Consider the following 22,863-nt stretch of genomic DNA (forward strand, 5'->3'; position numbering starts at 1 on the left):
CAACGGGGAGTAGTCAGAAGAGCAACGAAGCAGAACTTAACTCTGTAAAGAAAATGAGTGGGGAGTCACATCTGTGGTTCTACAGCCCCCCAGACAAACAGCAGCTGGCAACCCCCCTCATACCCACAATCATGCTGGGAATTGCAGATATCCTTTCTTCCCACAGTGCTGCTGGGAAATGCTGCCCCTCTACATGTCTGCAAATGAGGTGCCAGCCTTTGGTCAGGGGCCCTCTTTGCTCATAACATCATTTATATATAAATCATTGCAATGATTCCAAGGGTATCTTGGGTAAAGTACAATTTCACCCTACATATCACCCTAACTGAGCTCCATGCAGGGAAGCTCCATGCAAATTATATCATTTGTTAAAAATAGTTTTTGGGTGATCAGAACCAAAAAACATAAATGGATACCAATACAGATATTGCTTCAAATTACATTAGAATAATGAAAACATTTTGTGTGAATATGCATGAAAGATGGCTTCTACAAGCTCATTATCATTCATTCATTATCCTATTCATCATATATCTGAATTGGAATTTTGTTGCATTCATGGCCCAAGCATAGATTGTATCTTGGAGGCCTGATCTGACACACACAAAATAATTATTGGTTGTTTTAAAGCAATTTGTGCAACTATTGCATTGTATGTGCTCACCTTGTAACCTTCTTATGGCTGGGAAGGGAGAACAGAGTCAGAAACAAAACAGTGAGATTGGAAAGAGGAGGATGAAAAAATTGAACAGGGGCAGACTGGGAATCAGTGGGAATAACATATACAAGAAGCAAACAGAAGGGAAGGGAGTTCTGGAGAAAAATGGGAAGAGGATCAAAAATATAGAAGGGAAGAGAACAGAGAGGATGGAGGTGGAATAAGGCCAAACAGTTGGGGAGAATAGAAAAGGAAAGGAGAGGGGATGAGTGACAGAAGGAGAGAAGGGAAAGGGGGTTAGGGAGTAGAGAGACAAATGGGGGAGAGGAGAAATATAGAAGGGGAGAGAAGAGGGAGGATGGGGGAGAGTAAGGCCAAACAGTTGGTGGAGAAAAGGAAAGGGGATGAGAGACAGAAGGAGAGAAGGTAAAGGGGGTTAGGGAGTAGAGAGACAAATGGGGGAGAGGAGAAATATAGAAGGGGAGAGAAGAGGGAGGATGGGGGAGAGTAAGGCCAAACAGTTGGGGGAGAATAGGAAAGGAGAGGAGATGCAAGACAGAATGGAAAGGGGGTTAGGGAGTAGAGAGACAAATGGGGCAGAGGAGAAATACAGAAGGGGAGAGAAGAGGGAGAATGGGGGAGAGTAAGGCCAAACAGTTGGGGAGAATAGAAAAGGAAAGGAGATGAGAGACAGAAGGTGAGAAGGGAAAGGGGGTTAGGGAGTAGAGAGACAAATGGGGGAGAGGAGAAATATAGAAGGGGAGAGAAGAGGGAGGATGGGGGAGAGTACGGCCAAACAGTTGGGGGAGAAAAGGAGAGGGGATGAGAGACAGAAGGAGAGAAGGGAAAGGGGGTTAGGGAGTAGAGAGACAAATGGGGGAGAGGAGAAATATAGAAGGGGAGAGGAGGGAGAATGGGGGAGTGTAAGGCCAAAGAGCTGGGGGGGAAAAGAAAAGGAGAGGGGATGACAGAGAGAAGGAGAGAAGAGAAGGGACAAATGCAGAGGAGAAATATAGAAGGGGACAGAAGAAGAAGGATGAGGAAGAGTAATGCCAAATCATTGGGGAGTATAGGAACAGGCAAGAAGGTGTGAAATACAATAAAGAGGGTGAAGTGAACTGAATGAAAAGATGGAATAGGGCAGATAGTAGTAGGCAGAGAAGTGAAGATAAAATTCTAACAGAAGAGAGACTAGAAATGGAGAAATGAGGAGAGTAGTTACTGGACTCCATGTCTAAGATTACCAGCTATTTTGATTTGGTTGTAGTTTACTTTTCCTCCTCTGGGAGGTGCTAATTCACCAAGAATAATCAGCCCAAGGCAATTTGCTCTCTCCCAAAGAGCTTTTTCAGTGCAATCTGTTTTCTTTATGACTGTGTGTTATTCTCTCTTCCAGCTGTGCACTTGAACCCTGGAAACCTTCTTGTAGTAACTGTGAAGAGACTTCCATGGTTGAGAGATGCTTGGAAAAGGGCTTAAACCAGCAGAAATTGGGAGGGTGCTGCTCTTCCAGGAATGCAGATGCTCACACCTAGCTGTGGATGCTGGGAAACAGAGTTTAACAGCAGAGTTAGAGCAGAGGAGGCACAGTGCAGTGCAAAAAAAGTGAGGTGATAAACTGAAGTTAATGACAAATGTCCAGCCGATGCCCTTACCCACAGCTGTGGTCAAATTACAGCTCCCAACATCCAGCATGGCAGCTCCGCAATTTAAACTGTTGTAAATCAAATAAATGCCCAGGCCTTGGTGTGTGCTTCACTAGGTGCACATGCATGGGTGCAACACACTAATCAATTTATCAAAGGCCGAAACTCCCCATAACTCCCAGAAATTCGAAAATTATTAAAAAATAAATCAAATTTTTTAAACTCTGATAAATGTAATCAACCCGAAAACCCAATTCGATTTGAATTTTAAAAACTTGATTCGAGTTTTTTCTCCAAAAAAACTCAATTGTGTCCCTGGACCTCTCCCATTGACTTATACAGTATTTTGTCAGGTTTTAGCTGAATTATCAAAGGGTCAGAGTATGATAAATCTCAAACTCTAATTTTAACTTTTAAAAAAAACTCAAATCGAATTTGAATAACTCACTAGTCGAATTTGACAGTTTCTGAACATAAATTTCAATCGATTTCAAATTTTCACTTCAACCCTTAATAAATCTGCCCCCTAAATGTAGCCGGCATGTAACAGTGTTCCCGTGGGCCATGTATGTTGTACTTTGCACGCAGGTGAATGCAGCTGGCACATTGGCACTCGGCAGAAAACTGGCAAAAAAGGTGGCCTTTGGCTTCCTCACACCATTGCTGGGAGGTCAGATCCCAACGTCAGCCATAAAAATCTTTTCACTGTTTGGGAAGCCATTGCTTCGGTGGATCATATGGTACGAAGCCGTAGTTTCCCCTATAACCCCCCCTCACAACAGCAATTAGAGTCAAGATCTAAAGTAGATAAAGGAGTCTGTGCTCTCATACCCCCCCCCTCTTTGTTTTCTGAGAATCCCATGTGTTTTTTAACTCTGGCAGCAAAGGAAAACTTTTTCTGCTGTAAAACTGCAACTCCTAGTATCCTCACTTGTCTGTGCTATATACATAAAGGATAAGAATAATTCAATAAAATAAATGCTACATGAAGTGGGAAAGGGGGCAAATGGGTGAAGGTTTGGGTTCAATCACGTTGTCCTCTCTATAGTAAGCAGGGGATGCCACCAGGCTACCCAACTTAGTACAATTAGGGCAGAATAAAGATGTTTTTTACAGCACAGACCAAAGGGCTTTCTTAATGCCCCCTCTGCACTTCACCCACATTAGCTTTCTAAAAGTTCCTATTGTTTTTGGCAGAAGTGCTTAAGCACTGTAGCTTTATATCAAGTACACTGAACATGAACAGAGCTGGAGTTCTAGATAATAAGAGTGGTGGAGAGCAGGATATGTGTGCCAGATGGCGACAGTAAGGCAAAATGGCACTAGAATTCAAGCTGAAGACAATAGGACAAGATGGTGACATTAGGTCAAGTTGAAGACAGAGACAGTATGGAAAGATAGAGACAATAGGGCAAGACAGAGACATTAGAACAGGATGGGTTACTTGGTGATAGTAGTGCAAGATGCAGCGCCGATCCTGGGGCTGCTGCCGCCTGAGGCAGCAGCCCATATGCCGCCCCCCTCCTCTCCCGATCCGTGCTTAAAAATTAGCGTTGTAGCGGGTCTAAGGGGGCAGTATCGCTAGTGCAGTAAGCGCTATGGCACTTTCTGCACTAGCGGAGCTGTATTTCTGGGTTAAAACCCGGAAGTTCGGCTCTTAAAGTTACAAGAGGCGGCTCAATGCTGCCTGAGGCAAGGGTCTCACCTTGCCACATGGCAGAAGTGGCCCTGGCAAGATGGAGACTGAGATATAAGGTAAACATGGAAACAGTAGAAATAATGCAGACAGTAGGACAGGATAGATATAGTAGGACAAAATGGAGATAGTAGGACAGGATGGAGACAGTAGAGCAAGATGGCGATAGTAGGACAGAATGCAGATAGCATGATTGAGATAGTAGGACAAAGTGACGATAGTAAGACAAGGTGGAGATAGTAGAACAGGATAGAGATAGTAGGACAAGATGGAGATAGTAGGACAGGATGGAGATAGTAGGACAAGATGGAGACAGTAGGACAAAGTGGAGATAGTAGGACAAGATGGAGACAGTAGGACAACGTGGAGATAGTAGGACAAGTTGGGGCCAGTAGGACAGGATAAAGACATTAGGACAGGATGGAGATGGCAGAACAAGATGGAGAAAGTAGAACATGATGGAAACTGTAGATCAAGATGGAAACAGTAGGACAAGGTGGAAATAGTAGGACAGGATGGAGATAGTAGGAAAGGATGGAGAGGCTAGGGAAAGATGGAGATAGTAGGACAAAGTGGAGATAGTAGGACAAGATGGTGAAGTCTGAACTGATTTCTGTGGGATAGAGATGGGGTTTAGTCGATTGCTCTTACATTTCTATGTCCTGTAGTGTTGAAAGAGGGTGAGCATTTTCTTGGTCCCACCCTTTAAATTAAAATATAGGTTCCTGTCTGTACCCCACACATGTCACCTGGTTGGGAGGTAATGGTCAGCTCCCCAGCCGACAGAGACAGCCACAAGCACTGATACATAACAGGGGTTCTCTCCCATAATCCCTCCTTTCTTAGATCCAGCTGAAGCGCAGCTCCCACATCTGCCCCTGATTCACAGCACAGTCTGTATGGCAGATCTGGGGACATCCTGTCTTCTGTAGCATTATTAATGGATATCCGGAGCTTCATTCCTAATAAACAAATAATTCACAGAAGGAAGCCTGCATGTTCCCGGGGATAATGTGCAACATTATCAGGATTAGAGTTGATTCATTCCCTTGGGGGGGAAGAAGGGGGCTGATGGCAGTGAACTGACAATTATTAAATGGAAAAATGATCCCCTGCAGTGTCCTGGGGCCCAATTGAATCTATTGGGCCCCAGGGCACAAATATTTTAGCTCCCCCCTAAAAATTGGCTATATTTACATGTATTGAAACTGTTTTACCCAAATAAGGGCCCTTATACTGCCAGGATACCCCCATTTGCAGGATCTGTTTCCCCTGATTCCCACACTATGCTGAGACCTTAGAAATATCTTTTTTCATTGCTTTTTGGAATCAGTGGCCTAAACAGCAGCTATCAAGCCCAACTAAAGATTATTTTTTAGGGCTCTACTTTTCCCCCCAGAGAAAAGACCTGCATCGGGTTGGGTACCCGTGGAATACCCGCAAAGTGGTCGGGTTTCAGGCAAAAAGTCCTTGATTCCTTGGCCTCTGATTCCTCAGTCCGCATGTAACCCGGCTGGGTACCCAACTGGTGCAGGCTTGATCCCACCCACCCTTGTGGTTCTTCCAGTTTTTACACTTTTTTGGGAAGATTCATCACTGGAGAGGCGGCTCTTCCGGGCAAATGTGATGTCACTTCCAGTTTCGGTGTCCCCCGGGTCGGAAGGTTAGTTGGCCCATTGAGGGTTGCGTAGCGGGAACATATAGTGGGTATGGGTTTAAAAAAAGTCCTTAGTTTATCATCACAGTTTGTGAATTATAGGGGCTGAAATGGTCCCAGGTTCCTCTGAAAATACCAGGTACTTGGTGTTGACTTCCATTACCCCAATGTGAATAAATGTGGGTTATTCTGCACAGTAAAGTCTTATTAATCTGCATTTTAATTATTGTTGCCATTTTTGCCCTATACTAACCTTCCAAGTGCTGCTCTGACAGTGTGTGTTGTTTATTCTCTGCAGATCCCTGAGAAGCAATTGTGTTGATGATGAAAACCTATCCCTGGCTGAAGCAGTGCACTAATAGCTGAAGAGCGAGCTATTCAATGCTAGAACAGGACAGTGGAATGGATATCAGTAAGTACTGCAGCCATATTAGTTTGCCATGGTTGAATAGAGGTTGAGGTTCAATCTCTAAACTAATACCAGTGCAGGACAATTCAGTAGATATTGTTGAGTAACGCATCCATTTTGTTTTTATTTTAATGCGATTATAAGAAAATATCTCAACAAAAGTGTATTTTGCCTTTGCAACACTGATTTGTCCAATGTCAGATGTCTGTCATCCACTGCACTTACATCTGCAAAGTTTATTAGGAACTTATTAGGATCTCAAGCATTCAGCATCTGCTCTTGACAATATAGCCATTTCCTATTGGCCTGGAACACTTGGCAGCCATTTTGTTTTGACAAAAGACATTGTTACTGCTGATAATTATATTTCATGATGCCAAAAGCTGATGCAAAATGCAGATTAGTTCTGATTAGCCCTGTATTTGAGTGAAAAGGCAGGAGGGCACATAACTCGGCGTTCTTTTGGCACAGTTAGTGGGACCGTCTCCGAGCCGGCCCTTGTATGTATCCAAACTCATTTGTTATAGGAGCACCCTGTGTGTATCCTCTCCCTTTGACTCTAACCATGTTGGAAAGGGAGGAATTATCTCTATTTACAAGAGGAATTGTTTCCAGCTGTGCCTTTTGCTCTGTGTCAGCAAATTCAATGTAACATGAACAAAGAATTAAGTAATAATAATATTATGGATGGGGGGATCCTGTACAATAAAAGGATATAATAAGGGGGAGGTTGTTGGTGGTGGGAAAAAATAAGGTTTTATATCAGATATGATTCCCAGCACTAAGAGGAGTGAAACAATGAAGGGTTTGGGAAAAAATAGGTTGAGTATCCCCCTTAGGGCCCCGGGCTGTCACTCACCATTCACTGCTATGGAAAATACCTTTGTGAGTCAGGGGTTTACGGCCATGAGCTCAGCCTGCAGCTGGTTTCTATGTCCACCATGGGGCTAGGGAGAGGCAAATTCAGATGGAACAGCTTTGAGAGAGAAATCTGTCAAGCACCACTCAGAAAAAAACGAGGCTGCAGGGAGTTGTGGTTTAGGAACAGTAAGAGGCTGCAGGCTGGCTATGTGAGTAATATGGCCAATATTTACCTTATGAACATGGTAAACATATCTGTCGCCTCTTAAAGGCAACATGCCTGGTTTGACCTCAACCATGCCCACTCCTCCATCTCGCTCAAGGCTTATAGTCCATCTCGCCCCAAAGCTTATAGTCTTGGTCATTTCTATCTAACAAGCTGTCCTAACACCCTTTCTGTCAGTCTCTATTATCACCTACTTGAGACTGCAGCAAGGAATGTGACCAACAGAGCAGGGCCAAGTTGTATTGTAGCCAAGCCATTACCACTTGACCAAAGGTGTCCAACTTCCACACCTTCTTTATCTGTTACATTACAATTGTGCTCTCCGCAGCCAACCTTGTTTTGTGCACCAAATCTAGACACCTCCTGGATACTCCTTCCATACCAGGATTTACCTGCAGCTCCCAGCATCCCTAAGGCACAATTTACACCTCCTGACCAATCATATTACTCCCCTGCTGATGACAATGCATGAAAACTTGTGATTAGCAGTAAACCATAGGGAGACAGAATACCACTATTAATTGACTATAGCTAACCTCCCCTTTCTTTGCTGGTGCTTAATAAAGGAGAAGAAAAGGTAACCCCTCAAAGTAATGCTGATCTGAGTCAAAAAGAAACATCACATTTCTTTCCTTCTATTGTGTACTCATGGGCTTCTGTATCAGACTTCCTGTTTTCAGATTAAACCTCCAGGGCTAGGGCTTGAGCATGCTCAGTTTGTTCCTCTCTCCCCTCCTGCTGTAATCTGAGCCCAGAGCTATGAGTGAGCAGGGAGAGACTCAAGCAGGAAGTGATGTCACACAAAGCTAATATGGCAGCTGCTATCCTAAACAGAGTTTCTAGAGCTGTTTACTCAGGTATGGTAAAGCATTCTGCAGAATAAATATAGCGGTCGAGCTTGCACTATTGTGGCTAATCTATTGGCAATAAACTGTCTCGGTAGCTTTCCTTCTTCTTTAAATCTTCATTTCTTCTCTTTTAATTGAGGGTCTTAAGTCTTTCTTTCTTCTGGGAATAAAGAATTAGCTTGAGAGACCAATTTATTGACCTTCTACACAAATTCATCACAGGCCCCCGGTTTCGTAAGCCTTTCTTACCATGCTGCCGATGGCATGTAGCAACAGTCGGTTCATAGCAGAGATCTCTGTTAGCTTGCACATTTTGTTCAATGCTTATTGCCATGCAAAAGTCCTACCACCCCACCCTGCTGTCCCTGCATGCACCCTGGAATATATATTCCTCCTCTTAGCAGTGCACGTGGGCATTGTTGAAGCTGTGCCCATTGTGAAAATGAATATTATAAAACAAAAGTGGGGAACACCAAGCAAAATAGGATTCCACCTCTGAATATATCTAAAAACAAACTTTCAGCAGGAGTTTGGCCAGAGAAACACATATTGTCAGAACGCAAAAAAAAAAATCCCACAAACACCAAGGGGCTTAACATAAAGACCACGGCACTGTCCTTAATTCACCCCGTTGTGTCTAGGTATCATTGTTCACATGTGGTTCCTGTTAGGGGATTCCAGGGGTGGGTGGGATAAAATGTTTTTGGTTCTTTATTGGGTATGGGTTAGATAACACAACCTGTGGTCTTCCAGCTCTTGTCCCACTACAACTCCCATTGCTGGATACCTTTGCAGGTTGTACTTCCCTATTAATAATGTTATGGGGCTTATTCCCAAAAGAACAGGGCCTCTGTAGCAAGGGTTCCTAATGAATATGGTCAGCGCCGGTTGCTAGGGACAAGTGAATCATATCAGAAGATACAGAGAAATCATTTTCTTCTCCAAGTCCCAGACAGAACCACATCCCTGGGAAATCCAAATCCCTGAAAACAGACTTTTTCTTTCTTACACATCCCAACCTGAAAACATTGCCCCTTCAGCTTAAAAAAAATGCATGGAAAATGTAAAATATATGGACATGTGGTTTAAATTATAAAGCAACCTAGGAGTCAGCCATTACACAGACAAGATGAATATTTATGTTTTAAATACGGCTCACTCTTAAGTGTTCTTAACCGTTTCACACTATCAATCACTCCGGGGTCCCCCCAAAAACCCTCCTGTTTGTGTCAATCTCCAATGTGTTTATTAATGAAGTGTCAGGGGTTGACGGGTTTCTTTGTCATAATATTGGGAAGAAATGTGCTGGCGTTGTCTGATATGTGGATTTAATTTGAGGCTCTTCCATAGACCCAAGGCCTCTGACTTCCCGGGAGAATCTGGACATGAGAACATCCAATCCCACTGAGAGATTGGCCAAGCTGAGAGCCCTGGACTCTCCCAAGAGACAAATCCTCTCTGTTTTCCCATCTTGGACACAGCCAATGGACTGTCCTACTTTCTATAAAAAAATAAACTGACCTCAAATGACATGGTCACCTTACTCCCAGATCTACAGCCAATTCCCAGTCCCCCACATCAGAGCTGGAAAAAAAAAAGGTTTTATGAAATTTTGCCAACCAGTCAAAAACAAACAAACAAGACATCAGAACAGCTGTTCTTCTGTTTTAATTATTTGTAGGCAACAAAACCAGCCCCTCCAGCAAAAATCCAACATTAACAACAAAAGTAATGGGGCTTGAACATCCTCTGGCAGCAAATTCTGCTTGGGTGAACCTTGTTCTAACCTCAAACTCTGAAAGATAAAATGGTGCACTCTTAATGTGTTCCTCTTGGGCGGAGCTTGGAGAGACTCTTCAGAGAAACTAAGAGACTCTGTAATGTGAAACCCATTTGTTTAATCATCATCTTTTTTCCGAGTTGTTTTGGATTCAAGTATAGACCATTGGCTTTCCCAGCTTAACCACATGGTTTATGCCAAGTGTGATGCATCAGTGTTTTGTATCACGGGGATGGTTTGTCTAGTGAGCCCTTAAAAGACTTTGTAAACCTCATTTGACTAACTTAGTATTATTTTCTATTGGTTAACTGCTGCTTAACCAAGGGCTGTACAGATTTAGCTTTGGGGTAGGCGTAGATAAAAATAAAAGATACATATACTGTGTAACTGCTGCATATCTTTGCCTATATTACATGAGGCTCAGGAGGTGGTATACAGCCAATAAGATGTTTACTATTAATATTTACCATAGAGCAAGCTGCTGATTGGTTACCAATTGCCAAAGTGCTGACATGTAGGTCATCGTGAAGAGCCAACCCTACTGTCACCTCCCAGATGAATATATGCAAGAAAATTGAGGAATCACCAAAAAAAATCCCTTTTAATTGAGATTGGGTCAAGGAAAATATGTTATGTTAATGTTATCTGCCGTGGAATGTTGTTTCCTTTCTTCTCTATGGATTGTTCATTATTTTCTCCTTGGAGATCCGTAGATATGCTGTTTAAATGTTTTTCCATATAGGTTCGCACCATAGTCATGTTTTGTTTTTAAAGATGGATCCAGCTTTTTGCTATAGATCTTATTAACGTTTCCTCTCTTTAGCCAAGAGGTCCTAGACATCTGTCCCCAAATCAGTGATCAATCCCAGAAGATCTGAAGCTCTTGGTCAGAGGCTGTTGGTCTCACGGTTGGGTTGTGTGTCATTACCTGGTTTCTGGATGAGTCACTGTCCAGCTGTTCTGTTTTTACTCAAGATGTTAACCGAAAAAATCTAAGTTTGTTTGGTTGAACTGAGGAGGCTTTTCCATTCCAGTCTGATCCATGAATCATCTCAAATTGTGTGCAACACCTCTGGATGCTGCTGTGAAAGCTCTTCTTGTAGGGACTTAAGACAAAGCAATGTCAAGGATTGTGTGGGAGATAATAGCTTGTCCTTAACTGATGCTTAATTACCCATGAGGTTGAACATGACCTCTAGATGGATTCAAACATGAACATTTGCCTCTGGTGGTCCTTCTGTGGCTTGGGATGTATACAAATCTTCTTGGAACAGGCCTACTCGTTTCTCTCCCTGAAGTCCAGCTGTCTCTTGTCTCTTGGCTGCCCTCCTCTTCTCTTTCTGAGAAAGTCTGAGGGGGGTTGGACAGAGCAGCTGGGATGGAGACTCATATTAGATGACCAACTAGGGCTGAGTCAGAATAAAATTTGTCTTTAGAAGCTCACCAACTCCCACACTTGTGAGATTTTGCTCTTTGAGCATATTTTTAAGAGTTTCTAGTCTAACAAAACAAATGTCAGAGGCTTAATGGAGCTGGTGGTCTGGTCTATTTACTTATAAAAGATCTGAGGAGACCCCTTATGGCAGAGGTTGAGAGATTTGGTTGCATAGATAGGGGAGTTTAGGGGAGACAAGAAGAGGAACCCTGCAATCTAGAAACGATGGATAAGGTTATTGGCAAGGTAACATGTTTGCCAGTATTGCATTTAAAGACGTTTTTGAAGGAATGTGTAGTTTGGAGGGATTTATACACATTTTATTGAAGCTGACAAGTGTTAGTGCTCACCTCACTCATCAGGAGAGGCTGATGGAATTAGAGTCTCTGACTTGCAGAAGGGAGATAAATAACTCTGGAAGAGTACCTTCAGCATCCCTGAGTGATTGGTCTTTCCCTACAGGCCTATTAATCATCTGGCTTCTGCTACATTGTTTCAGGAGTCAGAACCAGCATTGGGGAAATATCAATGTATCAGATATATCAATATCCCCTCTCCATTGGGGAGATACCCTTTCCCTTCAGGATAAATAACATTTTGAGTGATATATATATGTCTATTTTAATTGTCTGTCATTATGTTATGTTCAAATCAGCACACTGCACTGTAGGACAGGAACCAAATGGCAACTGATAGGGAACTGAAGCCTGTGTGAATGCAGAGCTGTAATTGGCTACCCCCTTCTAATTGTGCTGGCAAGAAGCATTAGGATATTCCCATCTTATTTGAGACACAGACAGGGACCATAGCGGATCTAAGGTGAGCTCCAATAAAGGGGACATTAATCAGGTCATAATGGAAACGAATAGAAGCTGAAAAGGATAGAATTTGAGCAGATGGAGGGAAAAAGGGACAGAATATTACATTTTACTGTATTTATCCTGCCGTGGGTTCTGGGGTATTATACATGGAATTGACACTGTATTTATCTGCTGTGTGTTCTGGGTATTATACATGGAATTGGTACTGTATTTATCTGCTGTGTGTTCTGGGGTATTATACATGGAATTGGCCCTGTATTTATCTGCTGTGTGTTCTGGGGTATTATACATGGAATTGGCCCTGTATTTATCTGCTGTGTGTTCTGGGGTATTATACATGGAATTGGCACTGTATTTATCCTGCTGTGTGTTCTGGGGTATTATACATGGAATTGGCACTGTATTTATCTTCTGTGTGTTCTGGGGTATTATACATGGAATTGGCACTGTATTTATCTGCTGTGGGTTCTGGGTATTATACATGGAATTGGCACTGTATTTATCTGCTGTGTGTTCTGGGGTATTATACATGGAATTGGCACTGTATTTATCTGCTGTGGGTTCTGGGGTATTATACATGGAATTGGCCCTGTATTTATCTGCTGTGTGTTCTGGGGTATTATACATGGAATTGGCCCTGTATTTATCCTGCTGTGTGTTCTGGGGTATTATACATGGAATTGGCCCTGTATTTATCTGCTGTGTGTTCTGGGTATTATACATGGAATTGGCACTGTATTTATCTGCTGTGTGTTCTGGGGTATTATACATGGAATTGGCCCTGTATTTATCTGCTGTGTGTTCTGGGGTATTATACATGGAATTGACACTGTATTTATCTGCTGTGTGTTCTGGGTATTATACATGGAATTGGTCCTGTATTTATCTGCTGTGTGTTCTGGGGTATTATACATGGAATTGGCCCTTTATTTATCCTGCTGTGGGTTCTGGGGTATTATACATGGAATTGGTCCTGTATTTATCTGCTGTGTGTTCTGGGGTATTATACATGGAATTGGCCCTGTATTTATCCTGCTGTGTGTTCTGGGGTATTATACATGGAATTGGCACTGTATTTATCTGCTGTGTGTTCTGGGGTATTATACATGGAATTGACACTATATTTATCTGCTGTGGGTTCTGGGGTATTATACATGGAATTGGCCCTGTATTTATACTACAGTGGGTTCTGGGGTATTATACATGGAATTGACCCAGTATTTATCCTGCTGTGTGTTCTGGGGTATTATACATGGAATTGGCACTGTATTTATCCTGCTGTGTGTTCTGGGGTATTATACATGGAATTGGCTCTGTATTTATCTGCTGTGTGTTCTGGGGTATTATACATGGAATTGGCACTGTATTTATCCTGCTGTGTGTTCTGGGGTATTATACATGGAATTGGCACTGTATTTATCTGCTGTGGGTTCTGGGGTATTATACATGGAATTGGCCCTGTATTTATCTGCCGTGTGTTCTGGGGTATTATACATGGAATTGGTCCTGTATTTATCCTGCTGTGGGTTCTGGGGTATTATACATGGAATTGGCCCTGTATTTATCTGCTGTGTGTTCTGGGGTATTATACATGGAATTGGCCCTGTATTTATCCTGCTGTGTGTTCTGGGGTATTATACATGGAATTGGCTCTGTATTTATCCTGCTGTGGGTTCTGGGGTATTATACATGGAATTGGTCCTGTATTTATCCTGCTGTGGGTTCTGGGGTATTATACATGGAATTGGCCCTGTATTTATCTGCTGTGTGTTCTGGGGTATTATACATGGAATTGGCACTGTATTTATCCTGCTGTGTGTTCTGGGGTATTATACATGGAATTGGTCCTGTATTTATCCTGCTGTGTGTTCTGGGGTATTATACATGGAATTGGTCCTGTATTTATCTGCTGTGTGTTCTGGGGTATTATGCATGGAATTGGCCCTGTATTTATCTGTTTTGGGATATTATACATGGAATTGGCACTCTGTTCACCCTGCCATGTATTCTGGGGTAATATATGTGGAGTTGCCCTGTAATAGTATGAAGCAATCTGTGTATAAAATGTATTTAATTACCATTTCTCTAACCAAAAAATCACCTTCCATGTATTGTTCTGGCCAGATAGCAAGCCTATTTGTCACATGGTCCTAGTGTCTTATTTGAGCATTGGTTTTATTGCATATGAAATCCAGATCTGGTATAACATGAATTACATGCAAAAAAAAAAAAAAAATAAGAATCAGTGCAGTCTGCAGCATGAATCCCAATTAACTGCTGATGTGTTGAAAGGCAAGAGAAATGCTGTTACTCTTCTCCCTCTTGGGTAATTTTACTGCAGCTATATTTTTAGTATCTCTTTTCCTTTATCTTGGTCTCTTTCCATATTTACTATGACTTCTCTTGTAATGGATAAGTAAGTCAATCAGAGACACGTTTTATATATTTTATTATGTATTTAATATATATATATATATACTGTATAAATGGACCCAGACAGTACCCTCCAAGGGTCAGAGCCTGTTAGTGACCCCTCTCCCCGGAGACATTCTACCCCAGTTCTGTCTCGTTCTGCGGAGAAATAAATCCCGTCTTTGCTGCGGTGCCACAAAACTATTTACTGGGCACACATAACAGCGGTTAAACGAGATCGTGAAACACTGTAATTTTATTTGGCACAGAGATGGGATCGTCTTTCTTTCCAGTGGATGAGAATCCCCTGACTTTCTGTTTTCTGTTTTCTTTTTCCACTGACTGTCGGCAGTTAAACTTTGTGCCGTTTTTGCAGTTTATAGTGTGTAGGATTGAAGGAGAACTAAACCCCCTTAGAAACAACAGCCCCCCTTAAAGGGGTTGTTCACGTTTGAGATCACTTTTAGTATGATGTAAAAAAGGGATATTCTGAGACAATTTGTAATTGGTTTTCATTTTTTTATTATTTGTGGTTTTTTTTTTTTTTCAGCAGCTCTCTGGTTTGCAATTTTATCAATCTGGTCGCTGGGGTCCAAGTTCCCCTAGCAACCATGCATTGATATGAATAAGAAGAGACTGGAATATGAATAGGAGAGGGGCTCAATAGAAAGGTGAGAAATGCCAAGTAGCAATAACAACACATTTATAGCCTTACAGAGCATTTGCTTTTTATAAGGGGTCAGCGACGCCTATTTAAAACCTGCAAAGAGTTAGAAGAAAAAGGAAAATAACTATGAAAAATAAAACCAATTGAAAAGTCGCTTAGAATTATCCATTCTATAACAAAACACCTCTTTAACTACCCTCCTTTGGACCCGAAAAGTATCCAGTGGACAGAAGATGGTCTCTGGTAAGGAACTCCTTACCGATATCGATATCTGCCCGTGTATGGCCAACTTAACACTACTGTGCTAAGTTGTTTTTGTGTTGGTGGGTTTCTGTCTCAGGCGCTTCTACGTAGAAGGAACAGTTTGAATAATTTGTTACACACTCCTCACACACAATATTATTTTATTTCTATATAGTTCTGAGTCAGGGAAGGCAATTCATTTTAATTCTTTCATCAAACATTGCCTCTTCCTTATTAACTTCTGCTTCCTCCCTCCTCCCAGTCAAGAGGTTTAGCACCATGTTGCACCGTGTAAGTGCTATTAGGGGACAGGGAGGGTGTCTGGCATGTTAAGTCATTACATTGTAATTCAGCTTTCCTCAGGAAGAACACGGCAACAGCACTGACATATACTGAAGGAGAAAGGGAACAAGGCAGTTCTGCCCCTTCCTAAGATTGTTCCTGCTCTTTGGCTCTTTTTCACCTTGGAAATGGCGAGGAAGGATGTATTTCACACAGTGATAAGGGTGTGTGTAACTAGACTACAGCTGTCCAACCCACCCTGCATAAAAAACAATAATGCTTCAGCATTGTGCCTTCATATGGTCACAGAACTCAGTGACCTCTAATATCCTTATCATTTACAGTAGGGGGTACATTATCCCTTATAATACATGAGTGATACTCAGAGTTCCCTGTATAACTCAGCCTGCAGCCTTGTGCCTTTATATGGTCACAGAACAACCCCTCAGTGACTTCTAATATCCTTATCATTTACAGTAGGGGGTACATTATCCCTTATAATACATGAGTGATACTCAGAGTTCCCTGTATAACTCAGCCTGCAGCCTTGTGCCTTTATATGGTCACAGAACAACCCCTCAGTGACTTCTAATATCCTTATCATTTACAGTAGGGGGTACATTATCCCTTATAATACATGAGTGATACTCAGAGTTCCCTGTATAACTCAGTCTGCAGCCTTGTGCCTTTATATGGTCACAGAACAACCCCTCAGTGACTTCTAATATCCTTATCATTTACAGTAGGGGGTACATTATCCCTTATAATACATGAGTGATACTCAGAGTTCCCTGTATAACTCAGCCTGCAGCCTTGTGCCTTTATATGGTCACAGAACCCCTCAGTGACTTCTAATATCCTTATCATTTACAGTAGGGGGTACATTATCCCTTATAATACATGAGTGATACTCAGAGTTCCCTGTATAACTCAGCCTGCAGCCTTGTGCCTTTATATGGTCACAGAACAACACCTCAGTGACTTCTAATATCCTTATCATTTACAGTAGGGGGTACATTATCCCTTATAATACATGAGTGATACTCAGAGTTCCCTGTATAACTCAGCCTGCAGCCTTGTGCCTTTATATGGTCACAGAACCCCTCAGTATGGTCACAGAACCCCCAAAATTTTTCTCCCAAACTCCCCATTGAGACACAGGGTGCCCCATCCCACAGGCCTCCAATGGTTTGTGTATGTAGGAGTAGGACTGAGTGGAATCCCACAGGATTTGGGATGTGCACATGACACGGTCCAGCCCAAACCACATGAAGGCTCTTGCAGAACTACCATTTATGCAAAGAAACACCAGTTACGTTCTGGATAGACCGTGATGACTAATACACTGGTCCTTGCAACAAACTTGATCAACCAGATAGTAGTCTAAATTCCAAACCTGAGAACTGTCTTCAAATATCCGTGCCTAATGCATACTGAAAGAAGTCCGACTTCTATGGTGTGACTTATGGGGCAATAGGAGGGGTAATAGAGAGGGTACAACAGAGGAGGAACAACCTAAATTCAATTTATAATTGAAACAATTTTCACTGCATCCTGCACACAGGCAACTGGGGGAACGAAGCAGTCTGTGCAGTAGTGGTTGGGGATATGTGACAGCGTCTCACTTGCTGCCTGGAAGGGATAAACGGCATAAACACCCACAAATGAAACTCACGTCATTACAAGACGCCAGGGTCAGGTTTGGGGGATAAACTTCCTTTGTTCTCTGTGCCATCATCTGGCATCAATAAATATCTTTATGGATCAGGTATCTCCAGCCTGGGGAACTACCAGCCACCTCTGCTCTTGTCTGTGGGGTTGTTCTGGATGTAATCACAAAGTGCAGACTTAAGGGTGCAAACCCTCGGAATCCCAAAATCCTTTGCAGCTGTACTGATGAAGCCGGAAGCCAACATCTCTCTCCCAACTGTTTCACGTCTGCTTAAAGGACAAGGAAATTTAAACTAAAGAAGTAGGTAGAAATGTTGTACATGATGTTTTGTACCAGCCCAAGGCAACCACAGCCCTTTAGCAGTAAAGATCTGTGTCTCCAAAGATGCCCCAGTAGCTCCCCATCTTCTTTTCTGCTGATTCACTGATTCACATGCTCTGTGCTGCTGTCACTTACTGAGCTTAGGGACCCACTCACAATATACAGTACACATAGAATAGAAATGTCACAATATAAGGCTGATTAGTAATTAATACACATAATTACTACATGGCAGCACAGAAACCAGTGCAATTAGCATCAGAATTGAATAATCAGCAAACCTGTAGCATCAGCTTATATTACAGCCAGGGAAGCTCATTTTCTGCTGGATAATTAGTGACGAGCCCTAAGCTTAGCTTCTCAACAGCCAATCAGAGCCCACTGAGCATGTGAGTGTCACAGACACTTTCCAAGATGGAGACCCCCTGTGACAAGTTTGAAGTCCTGGATCATTGCTGCTATTGACAAGCTGAAACTTTAGCCTTGTGCAATAAGTTCACTATATAAAACATTGCATTTTTAGCCCTATTAATTTTTAGGGTTTAGTTCTCCTTTAAAGGAGAAGGAAAGGCTAAAATTAAGTAAGCTTCATCAGAAAGGTCTATTTAAATACACCAGTATACCCCAGTAAACCAGTAAAGTAATGCTGCTCTGAGTCCTTAAGCATAAACCTCCAGGGCTTGGGGTTGAACATGCTCAGTTTGCTCCTCTCCCCCTCCCTTCCCCCCCCTGCTGTAATCTGAGCTCAGAGCTATGAATGAGCAGGGGGAGACTCAGGCAGGAAGTGATGTCACACCAAGCTAATATGGCAGCTGCTATCCTAAACAAACAGAGAAAGCTTCTAGAGCTGTTTATTCAGGTATGGTAAAGCATTCTGCAGAATAAATATAGTGTTATAGCTGCACTATTGTGGCTAATCTATTAGCAATAAACTGCCTCAGTAGCTTTCCTTCTCCTTTAACACTTCCATGTGCTCCAACCTTCCCCTTTAATATGGAGGAATACATCTAGAAGCCCATTTATCAAAGTCCGAATTTATCTCCTTATTTTCTGAAAACCACTCTGACCAAATCCGCACTGTTTTGTTTCCCTTATTTATCAATACATTTTCCCGAAAATTTCCTGTGCGGGGAAAAACCCCCAAAAAATCATGAAAAAGACCAATCGTACAAATTATTCAGATTTTCCACCTGAAAATCTTTTATTTATTTATTTATTTTTTTGCACGAAAATCACGAAATCTTCGGATTATTGCATGAAACCGAGATATTTTCGGGACTTCTCCCATTGACTTATATGCAACCTTGGCTGGTCTGAGATGCTGGATTTTTGGATTCTAGTTTTTTCAATCACGTTTTCCAATCGCGGACTAAAGGATTTTTTAGGAAAGGAACAAGAATTTTTCTGGTTTTTGGCATTTGGACTTTAATAAATAACCCCCCTAATGTGGGCTTTATTCCCCTTCTGGGGCAAACTGGAGAGGACTTTCAGTGGAAGGAGAAGCTTCCGTTGGATCAGCTAGAAGGCAACTAGTTTGAACATCATGGCTGGGACTTTTTAGAACCTCGGCTACTGCTGGAGAATATGAATATGATGATGGAGGAAAGGGACGCAACAAAATTGCTGAAGAGTTAGGGTTAAAGTATAAAACCTACAGGGTCAGTCTCCATCTGACTCCATCACCTCTTACCCAGTAGGGACCTTGCCTGGAGAAGTGGGAAAGGACCACAGAAAACTCAACACATCAGACATGGCTAATGAATTGCAGGCTCTGCACAGTCTCCACCACATTTCCCAAACTTCTGTCTGGGGCTATGGCTTTAAAAAGAAGATAAATTATATATACACATCTCTGGGACGACTGTGATTGCAGATGTTTGGTATGTTGGTTAACTGAGGAATACCATTTCAGGGTTAAAGGGGAAGTATACGCTAGATATAAATCTTATCATCCATTTCTAAGACAGTACATGCACAGGACATCTCTCCTTTGTATATTTTTAATTCTAAATATGAGTGGGAGCTGCCAAATGATGTGAATATGCTTAGGCATGCTCTGTAATTATTAAAGGGGCTGTTTTAACTTTTAGTATGATGCAGACGCTGATATTCCAAGACCATTTGCAATTGGTTTTCATTTTCTTTATTATTTGTGGTTTTGGAGTTATTTAGCTTTTTATTCAGCAGCTCTTCAGTTTGCAATATCTCGTTGCTAGGGTCCAAATTACCCTAGCAACCAAGTGTTGATTTGAATAAGAGACTGGAATATGAATAGGAGAGGCCTGAATAGAAAGATGAGTAATTAAAAAGTAACAATAACAATACATGTGTAGCCTTACAGAGCATTTGTTTTTTTTTAGATGGGGTTAGTGACTCCTATTTGAAAGCTCCTAAATACATCTGGAAAGCTTGAAAAAGGCTTGATATCAAGTTTCCCACCAGTCTGACCAGCAAGTAGTCAAGGAAGTTGTCAGGAGAAAGAAAGAGGCTGATGTTCTTCTGCTTAGGAAAGATGTGAGAAAGGTTTCTAATTTTATTCCTAAGCAGAAGAACATCAGTCTCTTTCTTTCTCCTGACAACTTCCTTGACTACTTGCTGGTCAGACTGGTGGGAAACTGACCAGCAGGTGGCGCTGTTGTAACAAAATTCATTCATATTAACAGTACATGTATCCCTTAATATCTTGGAATAAAAACAAAATAAATAATGAGTTTAAATGACAAAAGTTCTAAGAATAGCCCCGCATCAATTTTACATTCATTTATTTTAAAGGTTTACTTACCCTTTAACATTTGCAGATGTTCCCGTGACAATGCTTTTTGTTTTTTTGGAGGTCGGGGTAGGGTTTCCAGTTTCAAGCGTCCTATTTGTTTGATATTTTGCAGGGTCGGACTGTAATCATGGGGAAGGCTTATGGGCCTGTCAGCAGCATATAAATGCAGTCTCAGGATTATACAGGGGGAGAGCAGATGAAAGGTAAGGATTACAACTAACACTGTTCTATCAACACCAGACCCTGGTTCCCTCACCACAGAACTAGCTAAGAAAAAAACCACGGAGGGGACTGCAATGTCCTACTGTGCCCCACACAATCCACATTACTAGCCCTCAGGGCTACAAAGTCGAGACAAATTGGTGTTGGCCACAAAAAGCAGTGTCTAACCATATACTGACCTCCAAACCTACCCACAGAGTTTAAAAGGCGGCTTTTGCTGTGCGAGGATATAGGTCTCTGACTGCCTTGTGTAAAGGGGTTCTCCACATATTATTTGTATCATGAAATTGTATATATATATATATATATATATAAATGTGCATGTGTGAGAAGTGGCTTAGAGTGACATGTTGCTTTTCCTTTAATATCTAGCGTCTCCAAGTAAAAAGCTCTGCATGTTTGGGTTCTTTTTCTCTGTTTATTTGACTTTTCTTTAAAAGATAAGTAAACCTTTACAATAAGTGAATGTAAAACTGATGAGGGTGCTACTCTTAGCACTTTTTGCAATGTACATTCATCATTTAGTTTTTTCACATATCCAAGGGATACATGTATGTGTTAAAGGACCAGTAACATAAAAAAATATAAGAAAATAAAAGTAATAAAAATATAATGTAGTGTTGCCCTGCACTGGTAAAATTGCGGTGTTTGCTTAAGAAACACTACTATTGTTTATATATAAATAAGCTGCTGTGTAGCAATGGGGGCAGCTATTCAAAGAGAAAAGGCGCAGGTCACACAGCAGATAGCAGAAAAGCTCTGTAGAACATAATGGTGTTATCTGTTATCCACTATTTATCCTGTGCCATATAGTCTTTATTCAATTTCCGCCATTGCTACACAGCAGATTGTTTATATAAACTATAGTAGTGTTTCTGAAGCAAACACATCAGTTTTACCAGTGCAGGGCAACACTACATGATATATATTTTATTTTTGGTTACAACAGCGCCACCTGCTGGTCAGTTTCCCACCAGTCTGACCAACAAGTAGTCAAGGAAGTTGTCAGGAGAAAGAAAGTGGCTGATGTTCTTCTGCTTAGGAATAAAATTAGAAACCTTATTCACATCTTTCCTAAGCAGAAGAACATCAGTCTCTTTCTTTCTCCTGACAACTTCCTTGACTACTTGCTGGTCAGACTGGTGGGAAACTGACCAGCAGGTGGCGCTGTTGGAACAAAAGTCATTCCTATTAACTGTACATGTATCCTTTAATATCTTGCAATGAGAAAAAAATATATAATGAATGTACATTGCAAGAGTGCTTAGAATAGCCCCTAATCAAATTTACATTCACTTTTTTTAAAGGTTTACGTATCCTTTAAGGCAGTATCACTATTACACACCTCCGGCAATGGGGCTGTGTCAATAAAAAGCCTATTTACCGTAACACATCTTGTTCTAGTTAAACTTGCCCTTCGGAGCTGGTCTGAATTGATCCGACGAGATAACAGAATAATAAAAAGTGTTTGGCAGATTGATATATCTGTATTTATATATGTGTCTTGTTGTGGTTGTTATTGACTGGAGACAGGACTGGAGGCTGAAAGCGGATAAGGACATTATGGCCCACCCAAATGGTTCTTGTCTTCCCGGTCCTCGGATGCCTTCTGTAATATTCAAGGTTAGTGCTGGGCAAGCAGTTCTTCCTTTGGATTTTGGGAGTTCTGCAGCCCCAGCAAAGGCAGTAAAACTAAGGAATGCTCTGCAGGAGGCTTGGAATCTGAAAATGACCCTCTTGAAGACAAAGAAAAATAAAGGGAATCGCCGCCCACAAACTGTTTTTGCCAAATAAAATACATTTATAATAATAATAAGACTATGATTTTAGAATGACTTATATGAGATATAATAATAATAATAATACGTTTTCCATATACATTTTTATGGGTTCAATGTTATTTTATACATTGAACTTATTGTAATGATCCACGCCTTCCAAGTTGTTCACAGGAGCTCTCCATCTTGGATCTGGTTAGGCCTTCTTTTGTGTGTCAGTGGCACCGCACATGCTCAGTGTGCTCTGGCTGCTGCTGAGTAGCTTGCGGGTCGTGGGAAATAATTAAAGGCAATGTCAACCTAAAAGAAGGGTTTTTTTTTGAGTAATAAAAGTAACCATCATTCTAAGCAATTTAGGTACATTAGTTACAATTATTATTAAGTTATTTGTATATGTATTGCTATTGAAAGCAGTGTCTGTCCCTTTCTATTCTCTGCTCTGGTGGCTCAGACTTT

At 41.6% G+C, this 22,863-nt stretch overlaps 1 long non-coding RNA gene across 1 annotated transcript in view; it reads left to right on the forward strand.

Moving 5' to 3' along the window:
- Window positions 1-21,223, forward strand: part of LOC121397594 — a 23,887-nt gene extending 2,664 nt beyond the window's left edge. The window contains exons 2-3 of the long non-coding RNA XR_005963780.1: window positions 5,956-6,069; window positions 20,520-21,223. This is a non-coding gene — a long non-coding RNA (uncharacterized LOC121397594). The remainder of the gene's footprint in view (window positions 1-5,955; window positions 6,070-20,519) is intronic.
- The last annotated feature ends 1,640 nt before the right edge of the window (window positions 21,224-22,863 follow it).

Source organism: Xenopus laevis, chromosome 8S, assembly GCF_017654675.1.
Source record: "Xenopus laevis strain J_2021 chromosome 8S, Xenopus_laevis_v10.1, whole genome shotgun sequence".
Classification (NCBI taxonomy): domain Eukaryota; kingdom Metazoa; phylum Chordata; class Amphibia; order Anura; family Pipidae; genus Xenopus; species Xenopus laevis.